The sequence below is a fragment of the Humulus lupulus genome, chromosome 1, assembly GCF_963169125.1.
Source record: "Humulus lupulus chromosome 1, drHumLupu1.1, whole genome shotgun sequence".
In the NCBI taxonomy this organism is placed as follows: domain Eukaryota; kingdom Viridiplantae; phylum Streptophyta; class Magnoliopsida; order Rosales; family Cannabaceae; genus Humulus; species Humulus lupulus.
In genome coordinates, this window is record NC_084793.1 from 126,883,826 (window position 1) to 126,897,174 (window position 13,349).

The following is a 13,349-nucleotide window of genomic DNA, read 5'->3' on the forward strand; positions in this document are numbered from 1 at the left end:
AAACTGGCTTCCACCAAGGATGGGGATATCCTAGAGTCGATACCCGTGGAATACTTACCTAGGCCCAGCATCGTCAGCACGGACGTGCACATGGTTAGCGCCCCAAAGGAGTCATGGACTGAACCGATTAAGAGATACCCGGAGGAAGGAACCTTGCCCGCGGACAAAAAAGAGTCTCGGAGGTTGGCGTATAAGGCTGCTAAGTACACCATGGTAGACGGGGTTCTGTACAAGAGAGGGTTCTCGATGCCACTCCTACGATGTGTGGAAGAGGAGGAGGCGTTGAAAGTTCTGCATGAGATACATGAGGGTGAGTGTGGCAACCATGAGAGCGGACCCTCAATGGCTAGGAAGGCCATAAGACAAGGGTACTACTGGCCCTCCATGGAGAAAGATGCAAATGACTTTGCCAAGAAATGCGACAAATGCCAGAGACACGCAAACTATACTCGGAGGCCCCCAAATGAGTTAACTAGCATGACCAGCCCCTGACCCTTCGCTATCTGGGGGATAGACTTGATCGGCGCCCTTCCCGTGGGTAGGGGAGGGGCGAAGTACACAGTGGTAGCTGTGGACTACTTCACCAAGTGGGTTGAAGCGGAACCCCTCGTGAAGATAACAGCCAAGCATATCACTTCATTCGTCAACAAATTCATTGTCTATAGATACAGAGTGCCCTACAAAATTATCTCCGACAACGGCACCCAGTTTGAGGGGGGAGCCTTTGAGGAATATTGTAGGGGAAGAGGGATAAGGAGAAGTTTCTCAGCAGTAGTGCACCCACAGGCCAATGGACAGGTGGAGGCCATTAACAGAGTTCTTAAAAAGAACTTGAAAACCAAGCTAGAAAAGATGAAGGGAGCCTGGGTGGAGGAGCTTCCAAATGTGCTATGGGCCTACAGAACCACCCCGCGCACGACTACTGGAGAGTCCCCATTCTCCTTAGCATATGGGTGCGAGGCTGTCCTCCCAGTTGAGATGCAGGTTAGTTCCTTCAGGGTACAGGCGTATGGGGACGAGGCCAACTGCGTAGCTCTGGCTGAGAGCTTGGACATGCTAGAAGAGAAAAGGGAAAGAGCACAAATGAGGATGGCGGTATACCAGCAGCGCGCAGCAAGGTATTACAACTCGAGGGTGCAAGAGAGAACTTTTAGAGTTGGCGACCTGGTGCTAAGGAAGGTACTCCCCAACACACGAGATCCAGGGGCGGGGGTGCTAGGGGTGAATTGGGAGGGGCCTTACCAAGTCGCTCAGTGCATACCCCCAAACACTTATAAGCTGGTGCTCATGGACGATACCGTCATACCTCAAGCATGGAATGCGGAGCACCTTAGGAAGTACTACCAGTGAAGCGCCTGCACCCAATGCTAGAAGTATCGGTTTTCAGCGTATTGCATGTTATCTTAGCTTGGTAGACAAAAATCAAAGAGGTTACTTAGATAACCTCCCAAGTAGGTGTAGGTTCCTATTTTATGTAAGTCTTATATGTATCGTTGTAACCTGAATTATATGAATGAAATTGGTAACATCTTCATGTGCTATTTTTTCTACCTTATGTGGGCATCAATCAAAGTGCTTGCCGAAGTAAACTCTACTAGACACTTGGGGGGGTAAGGGTGGCCCGTGAAGATATAGCATACAGCAAACAGGAGGATCCTAAAAAGGACCCTCTATCAGGAGGACCCTAAAAGGACCATGATCCTAAAAAGGACCCTCTAACAAGGGATCCCAACAGGACCCCTTGTATTAGGGCCTTAAGCGAAGTCCTTATGCATATAAAACAAGGAGAGGACCTTAGAAGGCATCCCTTGGGTTCATAGGGATTAGCTACCCTTGTGAACATCAAGGAGGCCAAAAGGTCTTACAAAAAAAAAAAAAAAACAACAACAACATACTTCCAAATAAAGCAGATGCTCCCACAAGAGGAAAGACCTTAGAGAGAGCACCCACCAATAAGCCTAGAGCGACCGCCAAGCAATCTAGCCAAAAAATCCTAGAGCGGCCGCCAAGCCGTCTAGCCAAAAAGGGTCCTAAAAGAGACCCTTGCAAAAATAGTACTATGAATAACGACGAGAAGGACGCTTCTCGCAAAAAATAATAAGAGCGCACAAGAATATATAAAAGGATAGCTAGGACCCAAGGGGTCAAAATATCCTTATAAAAGTAATTAAGAGGCACTGAAAGAGGTCCCATTGAACCCTTTCACATGGGCTCCGAAGGACCTCCAGCCTGGTAAATAAAAGAGGGGAACCCGCCAAACCCCATCATACAGGCTCAAAAGGGCCTCAAATGCAGTGGAATAAGAGATAAATAACCACACATGTATATATACATTAAAAAAGGGAGTCTTGAGGACATGACAAGATTTACAAAAGAAAAATAGTAATGATAATGATATTACAAAGGCTCAAAAAAGAGCATACACCCATAGCAGGCTAGCTAAGAAAAGTTATGAAATAACAACTTCAGGGCTTCCTGCCACGGGCGCTCCACACGGGCGCTCGAGCAATGGCGTGCTCACCGAAAGAAGAAAAATCAAAATTGGGATCCTGCCTCCACACGCCATAAAGGGCGCGGTCTATGGACCTGTACTCAATGGCAGTCTTCTCCGCCTCCAAGGAAGCAATTCTATCCCGCGACGTGGCGACATCAGCCCTAGCAGCCTGGAGTTCGGCCCTGGTAGCCTCGACTTTGGCCTGTAAATAAGTAACTCTCTCCTGTGACGCAGCCACAATAGCCTTGGTCCCCTGGAGTTCGCTCTCCAGGCTGGTAACTTGGCCCTGCAGCTTCGTGGGTTTGGCAACCACCTTTAGCTTCCTTTTTGACGAGGCAGTAAGTTTGGTCCGAACCCTCTTTAGCTCAGTCTGGGTTTCCTCAAGCTCTTTCTCGAGCTCCTGGACCCGGGCCGTGAGACTGTCCCTCTCAGCACTTGTCGCGGAGAGAATGTTAGCCGAGTCGGCAAACCGCTGAGCCACAATATGGGCCTACACAAGAAAGTTAACAACATAAATAATAAGTAACAAAAAAAAATGTATGTACATCTATATATAATAGGACCTACACAAGATGCATGAACTAACCCAAGTAGTGGTGCACCTTAAGGTTTCCCCAAGGTCTGGCAGAGCATAACTCCCAAGACTGTTCCAGTCAGGTTCAGGGAGGTCCGAGGCGAGTTGGGTTAACTGCCGCCCATAGGTGGTCGACATACGATTCACCCAGGGCGCCCCATCAAGCCCAAGGTCACCTGGCTGGATAAGGACAGACGACCCACTCACTGAAACGGGAGGGGGCGTAAAAAAAGTGGAAAAGTGAGGCTCCGGTGGATCAGAGGGGGGTTCTGGAAGATCGACGAAGTAAGCCCCCGATGGACCAGGGTCGAGGGAAGCTTGAGTGAAGCGTCGTAGCCCTCAAGGTCGGGGAAAACAAAACACCCCGAAACGGCCTGCTGGTCTTGAGAATGAGGGGCTATGTCCCGATCATAAGAGGCACATGGAGGGTACCCCCCAGGAGATGAAGACAGCTGGTGAGGTTCCCCGCGTTCAAAGGGGGCTTCCTCCGGCTCTTCCTCAGCCTCATCGTCGTCTGGGCAAGGCTCAGCCGATACTCCCTTCATCTTCTAGGACCCAGAGATGGTCCACAGCAGGGTCCGAGACAGGGGACAGTTTATGGAGGTTCAAATTTTTCACAGTGAATAAGTACACCGCCTTTTTCATAGCAGGGTCAGCGCTGAGGAACTTCCTCATATCTCTCAGTTCCGGCCCGACGACTGTGGGTTCGACAAATTTCTCTTCATAATACACGCCATGGTCGATATGAACGTAAGTCATGAAACAATAAGTTGCAAAAAAGTAAAAGAGAGAAAGTGATGCTTAGGGTACTTACTGGGAGTGGCTCAGAAGTGCTCACGGACAGAGAAGGGGCCTTGCATGAAGAAAATGTCCTCCTTCTAGGACCCCGGGTTGGACACCGAGCCCTCTATCAAAGAGGCCTCGCTGTTGGCTTTCTATAAATAATAGAAGCCCTTTGACTTGGGAGTGGGCATGAGGGTGTAGAGGAAATGCACCTCTAGCGCCGTAGGAGCGCGCTTCACCATTTTCATAAACGCAACAAAAAGCAGCTGAAAGTCAGCCAGCCATTGGGTGCCAGCTGAAGCGGTGCCAGGTCAAAGTAGTTGAGGACCGCAACAAAGAACGGGTGTAATGGGATGGTACCACCCACTTTCAGGATGTGCTCACTAAGGGCCACAAAGCCGGTCCTAGGGCAGTCAGCCCGGCATGTCTCCAAAGGAGTGTATAAAGCGTACTCCGGAGGAACGCGATAGTGATTCACAATTTCCCTCAGTTTGTTTTCGGACACATGCGACACCAGTTCGGATGCCAGTAAAGGAGCATCGTCTTGTTCATTGGAAGCTACCTGTCATCGTGCCCTCGGCATATCTGCAAAACCAAAAGAAAATGGTGAGGAAGAGACAGGACACTTGACCCTCCATTTTCTCTTCCTAGCAAGAGTCTTCCACCGGGGGACCGGCTGCAGAAGCATTAGGCTAGGGAAGATCGAAATTAAGGGCTGAGGGGAAGTAGAAGCGGCCCCATGACACTCATCAAGCGAGGATGGGCTAGGGGACTCAGGCGGAAGGTGCCCCTCCATAAACTCCAACTCCCTCTGCAACTCTAAAAGGGTCACCCTAAGGGTCGCTACATGGTCACTAAGGTCAGGGGGGAAGGGTATTCCGTCTCCTCTTAACTCCGAGTCAATTTAACTCTCCACCACCCAAATTTTACGCCTAAGTTTAGCCATGTGCTCAAGGTGACGGATACAGGTCTGCCTTAAGGAGTCATAGTCTTGGTAAGGGTTTTCCTCAGGGGACTCTGAGTCTGAGGACAGGTCAACAAACTCAACTCTCGGAGGTATGTCGAACGGACCGTCACTTGCCATGAGACCTCGTCCCGAAAGCAAAAAGGGGTTCACGTATAAATGAGGGGATGGCTACAAAACACAAAGGAATTGGCTTAAAACCTCTAGACGCAAACGCCCTAAATGACCCACCACAGGGTATAAAAAAGAGGGGCATGCAACTGGGCAAACTCACTGCAAGCTCAGGCCATGGTACCCCATCCTGAGTAACGCTAATTTGGACCCAATGAAAACAAGGGAAAAAGAGAATATACCTCAAGATGTAGAAATTAGAGGCTGTCGATGCCAAAAAAGAGGTCGAGGGCCAAAAGCACCAGATGGTCGAAAATACGCGTCTGCCAAAATACACAAAAAGGATGCGTTAGCCTCCAAATAGACATACCAAAAATTAGCTCATATGTAAAAAAAAAAAAAAAATGAAATGAAAAAATAAAATGAAGGAAACTATGGCAAAAATGAGGATGTGGGGGATTGAACCCCTCACCTCTTGAAAGAGGAAGGATTCTCAAAACCCTTAAGCCAAGGAAGTAAGGTGAAAATAATAAGCCTTGCAAGAAGGCCTATTTATAAGAATCAAGGAGAATAGTCTACAAGAGCACCTAAAGGTCCTTTCCTAGACTGGTGGGCAAGTGTGGATGCTCAATATTCCATGCCTGTAAAAGATCCAAGGCACATGCTACGGTCTCATAAAGGCCCAAATACATGTCTGAGCCGTGGGATGCTCGGGCCACAGTCATCTTGCAACTGCCTCGCACCACCTCTTGGTGAACCCAGCGAGGCGGCTTGCGCCACCTCTCACGAGGCCTCTGCCTCGCGCCACCTCTCGGCGCATGTGCGTCTCGAGAGGCCCCATCCTTGCACCACCTCTCAGCGCACCCAGCAAGGCGGCTCGTGCATCACAGCCACATGCACCTCTCGCGAGGCCCCTGCCTCGCACCTGCCTTGCACCACCTCTCGGCGCATTTACGTCTCGCGAGGCCCCTGCCTCACAACACCTCTCGGTGCACCCAGTGAGGCGGCTAGCGCATCACAGCCACATGCACCCTAGCGAGGCCCCGTCTCGCACAAGAGGACCAGGCGCAGGAACGTCTCGCGAGGTCGACACCACGCCCTCGCCTCGCCCACGCACTTGCCGGGCCAGGGGCTCGCGAGAGACTCCCCCACCTCAGCACGTCATGTCTGTGCCTCTAAGAGTTGCCTACAAAGTGGGCCTCGTTGTAGGGGCTTAGTCACTCCCCTTGATAGGAGCTGGTGACGGGACACCACTCTTGCTGTGGGTCTAACAGGAGGTAAGGTCAAGAACCTATTTCACACACCCTTAGGAATGAAGTGGGGAAGCCTCATAGTGATTCATGCAAAGTCGAAAGGAATCAGAGTACGGACATGGTATTCGTACCAGACAGGTAGTGGTCGTACAAGTGAGGTACCTGTTGTGGTCCTCACCAGCCAATCTCTGACACCCGTACAAAGCAAGTAGTGGAGGCAAAACCAAGTACAAAAGATGAGGTGCTCCCACAAACTTTGACCATGTACCAGAGCCAACACCACTACATCTGATACCACTCTCCTGATAGCGTACTTGTGTACAAATTGGTCCCATGGACCACAATGTATCAGGGGCCATTAGAGCCCCCTATAAAGGGAACCCCTCTTCAACATGGAAGGGGGTTGGAAAATTTACTGTAGCAAGTGCACCATAGTGAATACAAACGAATTTCACCATTGTTCTTGGATTTAATACTTAGATTTCTAAAGCTTTTCTTTTGATAATCTTTACTTTGCACTTTTTCTAACTTAACTTAGTTGACGAGTTCTCACCATCAACACCTCTGCCTTCCCCTAAGCCTAACACCTTGATTTCCCAAGCTTTCCTCTTCAACTTCCCAAGAAAAATCCTCAAACCTCCATAGCACAAAGACAAAACGAGAGAGAGAAAGGGAGTGCTGCTGCTGTATTTCCTTCCTTTAATTTCTTAAACCTTCTGATATTTCCCCAGCCAACTAAGTCCTAACTTTGAATGGGAATGACTAAACTACCCCTTGTCCTAAGCTTATACCTCAAATATCCATAAGGGCAATTTTGTCCTTTACCTCAAATCCCGCTATCCACAATTTACATCCTATAATTCCCGCTACTTCCAATATTCTCACTCGGTTACCAATAAATTCCCATTACCCACTAATTCCCGGTAATGTACTAAATTACTAAAATACCCCCAAGCTCACTCCGAGTCGGGTATTAAGACCCCGTTGTGACTTTTTCGCTAACTTGCTCATCGGGACCGCCTCTCATCGAGTAACCCAAATATATTCACATAATAATGTTGTCTCAATCACACAAGCACATATTCGCATTTATACCCCAAATGGGTGAAATTACTAATATACCCTTCTTATAAGAAACGGGCCCACATACTCATATTGAATATCTTTAAAATACAAGCATAATTATATTATAATATAATTCACATATTAACTTAATTATTGCCTCCCGACCCCCTAATCCTGGCACTAAGCCATATTAGGAGATTTGGGATGTTACAACTATCCTCTCCTTATAGGAATTTCGTCCTCGAAATTTTACCTGAACAGCTCAGGGTACTGATCCTGCATAGTTGACTCCAACTCCCAGGTCGCCTCCTCGACCTTGCTGTTCCTCCATAATACCTTCACCAAAGGTATAACTTTATTCCTCAGGATCTTGTCCTTCTTGTCTAATATCTGGACTGGCTTCTCCTCGAAGGACAAATCTGATTGCAGCTCTAGATCACCATAACTCAGCACATGAGTCTCATCAGAAACATACTTCCGTAGCATCGAGATATGAAACATGTTGTGCACAGCTGACAACGCCGGAGGTAATGCCAACCTATAAGCTACCTGACCAATCCTTTCCAGGATCTCAAATGGTCCTACAAACCTAGGGCTCAACTTGCCCTTCTTGCCAAATCTTCTCACCCCTTTAATGGTGAGATTCTAAGGAAGACATAGTCTCCCACCTGGAACTCCACGTTCCTACGCTTTGGATTTGCATAACTTCTCTGTCTACTTTGCGATGCGAGCATCCGAGCCCTAATCTTCTCTATAGCTTCATTAGTCCTCTGAACTGCCTCAGGACCCAAGTATCTGCTCTCACCCATCTCATCCCAATGAATAGGTGATCTACACTTCCTACCATACAACATCTCATAGGGAGCCACTACTATGGTCGCCTGATAGCTGTTGTTGTAGGAAAACTCTATCAGGGGTAAATACTTACTCCAAGACCCCTCAAAATCCAGTACACATGCTCTCAGCATGTCCTCAAGTATCTAGATAGTCCTCTCAGACTAACCATCGGTCTGAGGATGATACACTGTACTGAACTTTAGTTGCGTGCCCATTTCCTTCTGCAAACTTCCCCAGAACTTGGAAGTAAAAGTAGGATCTCGATTTGACACGATCGACCTCGGAGCTCCATGAAGACGTACTATCTCTTTAACGTAGAGATCTGCGTACTGGTCAACGGTAAAAGTTGTCCTCACTGGTAGAAAGTGAGCTGATTTAGTGAATCTGTCTACTATCACCCATACTGAATCATGCTGACCCACTGTCTTAGGCAATCCCACCACAAAATCCATTGCGATGTCTTCCCACTTCCACTCTGGGATGTTTAAGGGATGTAATAATCCTGTAGGTCTCTGATGTTCAGCTTTGATCTGATGACATGTCAGACACTTGGTTACATATTCAGTTACATCACCCTTCATCCCTGGCCACCAATACAAAGTTCTTAAGTCCTGATACATCTTGGTGGTACCAAGATGCAAGGAATACGGAGTGGTGGGAGATTCATCCAGAATCTCTCATCTAATAACAGCATCCATCTGAACACAAATCCGACCCTTGTATCTTAGAAGGCCCATGTCAGATATAGAATAGTCCCTAGCTACTCCAGCTAGAACCTCCTCTCTAACCTTCACCAACCGTGGCTCTTGTAACTGACTCTCCTTTATCCTCTCTAGGAGAGTAGAATGCAGGGTAATGTTGGCTCACTGGCCCACTACTAATTCAATCCCTGCTCTGGTCATATCCTCAGCTAACTCCCTGGATATCTGTCTCACAATATACAACTACCCTGGACCTTTCTGACTTAGGGCATCAGCCACCACATTGGCTTTACCTGGATGATAGAGAATATCGCAGTCATAATCTTTCACCAGCTCCAACCACCGCCTCTGCCTCATATTCAAATCCTTCTGTGTAAAGAAGTACTTGAGGCTCTTGTGGTCTGTATATATCTCACACTTCTCCCCATAAAGGTAATGCCTCCATACCTTCAATGTAAAGACCACTGCTGCCAACTCCAAATCATGAGTTGGATGTCTCTACTCATAATCCTTTAACTGTCGTGATGCATAGGCAATCACCTTCTCTGCCTGCATAAGGACACAGCCTCGCCCTTTCCTTGAGGCATCACAGTAGACCATAAATTTCCCCTGACCAGTTGGAAGACTAAAAAATGGAGCGGTAATCAAATGCTGCTTCAACTCCTGGAAGCTATTCTCACATCTATCTGACCATGTAAACTTCTGGTTCTTACGTGTTAATTTTGTCAATGGAGATGATATTCTGGAGAATCCTTTCACAAATTTCCTGTAATAGCCTGCCAACCCAAGGAAGCTTCTAATCTCTGAGGCATTCCTTGGCCTTGGCAAATTCTTCACAGCTTCAACCTTAAATGGATCCACCTTGATCCCATCTCTACTAACAATATGACCCAAAAATGTCACCTGCGGTAACCAGAACTCACACTTCTTAAACTTTGCAAATAACTTGTGTTCTCTCAGTCTCTGCAAGACTAACCTGAGATGTTGCTCATGCTCCTCCTCTGTCTAAGAGTAAATCAAGATATCATCAATAAAGATGATCACAAACTGGTCGAGATAGTCCTTGAACACTCTGTTCTTTAAGTCCATAAAAGTTGCTGGAGCGTTAGTCAAACCAAATGACATAACAAGAAACTCATAGTGCACATATCTAGTACGGAAAGCTGTCTTGGGTATGTCTTCATCCTTAATTCTCAACTGGTGATAACCAGATCGAAGATCTATCTTTGAGAATACCATTTACCTTGCAGTTGATCAAATAAATCATCTATCCTTGGTAGGGGATACTTGTTCTTGGTGGTCAATTTATTCAGTTCTCTATGGTCTATACACATCCTTAGCGAACCGTCCTTCTTCTTCACAAATAACACCGGCGCACCCCATGGTGAGAAACTGGGTCTAATAAACCCAAATCCAATAACTCCTGTAATTGTACCTTGACTTCCCTCAACTCAGCTGGGGCCATTCTGTAAGGTGCCCTAGACAATGGCTCTGTTCCTTGTGCCAAATCAATAACAAAGTCAATCTCTCGGTACGGCGGCAATCCCGGTAGATCCTCTGGAAACACGTCCAGAAATTCACAGACCAACCTAGTCTCTGATGGTCCCACTGGCATGACCTGCGTGGTATCCACCACACTAGCTAGGAAGCCTATGCAACCTTCCTGTAGTAGGTCCCTAGCCCTCAGTATCGAAATCATAGGCATTCGGGGTCCATGCACAGTGCCAACGAATACAAAAGGTTCCTCACCCTCTGGTTCAAAAGTTACCATCTTCTTTTTACAATCAATGGTTGTTCCATATCTAGTCAACCAGTCCATCCCCAAAATCATGTCAAAATCAGTCATGGCTAACTCTATCAAATCAACTGGTAGCTCCCTACCATCTACCATCACTGGTAAAGACCTAACCCACCTCCTGGAAACCACCAACTCCCCAGTGGGTAACAATGTCCCAAATCCCAGAGCATAAAACTCACAGGGCCTACACAAACTATCAACAATCCTACTAGATACATATGATTGTGTAGCACCAGAATCAATCAACACAGAATAAGATATGCCAGCACTAGAAAGCTGACATGTGACCACTGAAGGCCTAGCCTCAGCCTCAGCTTGTGTCAATGCAAATACTCGAGCTGGAGTCGCGCTATCTGGCTTCTTAAGTTCTTCTTTCTTTAGTCTTGGGCAATCCTTCTTAAGATGCCCCGCAAGTCCACATACAAAACAGGCCTTCGCCCGACACTCACCCAGATGACGTCTCCTGCATCTGGCACACTCTGGATATGTCTTCCAGTTCTCATTGCTGCCTTGGCGGCCAATCTGCGCACCATGTTGCCTCCTATTAGGTCTAGGAGCCAAACTAGTATCCGGGGTCTTTCTTTTCTGATCACTGGGGCCTCCGCCCCTACCGACTCCTGAAAAGGGAGGTCCCATCCTCCTCATATCCCTCCTGGCTGCATTATCACGCCAGATCTTATTCTCAGCACCCTCTACAATAAGGGCTATTTCCACTACCTGAGCATAAGTTGTCACTCCAGGTACAGTGGTAATTCTGACATCTCGGGCTATCATAGGTTGTAGCCCCTGAAGGAATCTTTCCTTCCTTGTCCCATCAGTGGGCACCAAGTCTGGAGCAAACTTGGCTATTCTGTCGAATTTCAGGGCATACTCAGTCACTGACATATTCCCCTGCAAAAGTTTACTAAATTCCTCGGCCTTCATAGCTTTGACGACCTCGTTGTAATAATTTTCATTGAAGAGGGTTTTAAACTCTTCCCAACCCATTGTAGTTACATTTATTGTTTGGGACACCACCTCCCACCATATTCGGGCATCCTCCTAAAACATGTACGTGGCACAGGCCAATCTTTCATTGCCCACAACTCTCATGAAGTTCAAGATGGACGTAATCATGGCCATCCACTGCTCTGCCTTTAGTGGATCTACGCCACCCTCGAATACCAGAGGGTGTTGCTTCTTGAACCGCTCATATACCAATTCCCAACCGTTCTCCAACTCTGCCTGCTGCTATATGGCCGGTACTGAAACAGCAGATGGGGCCCCTGAAGCAGCGTTCCCAGCTGGAACCTGCTGTTGCTTCAATCGTAGTATCTCCTCATCATGCCTCTGTAGTTGAGCTTGCAAGTATGCAAGCACCTGTTGCCAGTTCTCAGGGGCTGGCGAAGGGTTTTGACCCTGATCATTACTTTCAGCCTGATTTCCAGTGCTGGCTGGCTCATTGGATTGCCCTGGAAGCATACTTCCAAGTCTAACTGCAATCAATGACTCAGCTTATTAGGCAGTAATAACAGTATCTCACATCAACCCACGGTTCAAAACTGATCGAATAAGCATCCACATGCATTGACAATGCTAATAAGCATCCCAATAATTCACACTCAATAATCATGCTAATAAGCAGAGAAATTCATGGCATCATCTAAACAAAATGCTAATAAGCATATTCCTTAGCATACATAACCACTTAACAATGTTAATAAACATTTTCCTAAGGCATACTACGGCGCTAATAAGCATCCTCTATCCAGGGTACACATACAACAGCGCTAATAAGCGTTTCTAACATTCATCAAGTTCAATGACGCTAATAAGCAATCCTATAGCATTTACAAATATCTATCATGCTAATAAACATGTTCTCAACCTACATGCAGTAGTCAAGGGCCAGGCCCTATCAGAATAGCTCATGCTTCGTATTCAAACTAGCAGATAAAGCACACATAATTCATTTAAGCATATATTCACATAATTATATGAACTGTTACCCAACCCTGAGTCGAGCTTGTCTTTAGCAGTGAATGTACATGCCCAGTCCAACATTAGGAACCCTTAAACCTTGGCTGCTCTGATACCACATTGTAATGCCCTGCTAATTAGGGTCCATTACAAGGTGTGTTTTGAAACCAGTGCTGGACTTACTAACAAGTCATTTGGACTAAACACGTGATTAAGCCACTAAGATTTGGGCATTAAAAACTTTTGATCATTTCATAAACATTTCCATTAAGTTAATAACTAGTTCTTTACATGGGATCCCAAAAACATTAGTTTAAAAGCCTGTTGCAAAACTCAGATTACACATTAAGCCATCCTAAGCGGCAAAAGCTGGGTTTAAACCTAGTTCCTCTGAGCATCTCGACCGTGATGATCAAGTGGACTGTATATGTACATACCACTACTAATGCCCTCCGACTCATGGTTGGTTGAGCTTCTCTTTACCTTTACCTGCACCACAAAGCACCTGTGAGCCAGAAGACTCGGCAAGAAAACATAATCAACAGTTCGGTGAATAATTCATCCATCAAATAGTAATAACTGAATCCAGTGCACTCATTAAACCCAATTGGAGACCATAGAGTCACACAAGTGCATGTCGCACTTTCTTTCAAGTTGTTGGCATCCGAGCCAGTCAAGCGCATGTTGCACTCCCAGGGTGGCCTAGCCATGGTGGCCTGCACTCCACATGCATTATGCCAATCTTAGCTTATAAACTAAGTTCCTTATGCCCTTGACTTATAAGTCAAGCCACCACATGCCTCCAACTTA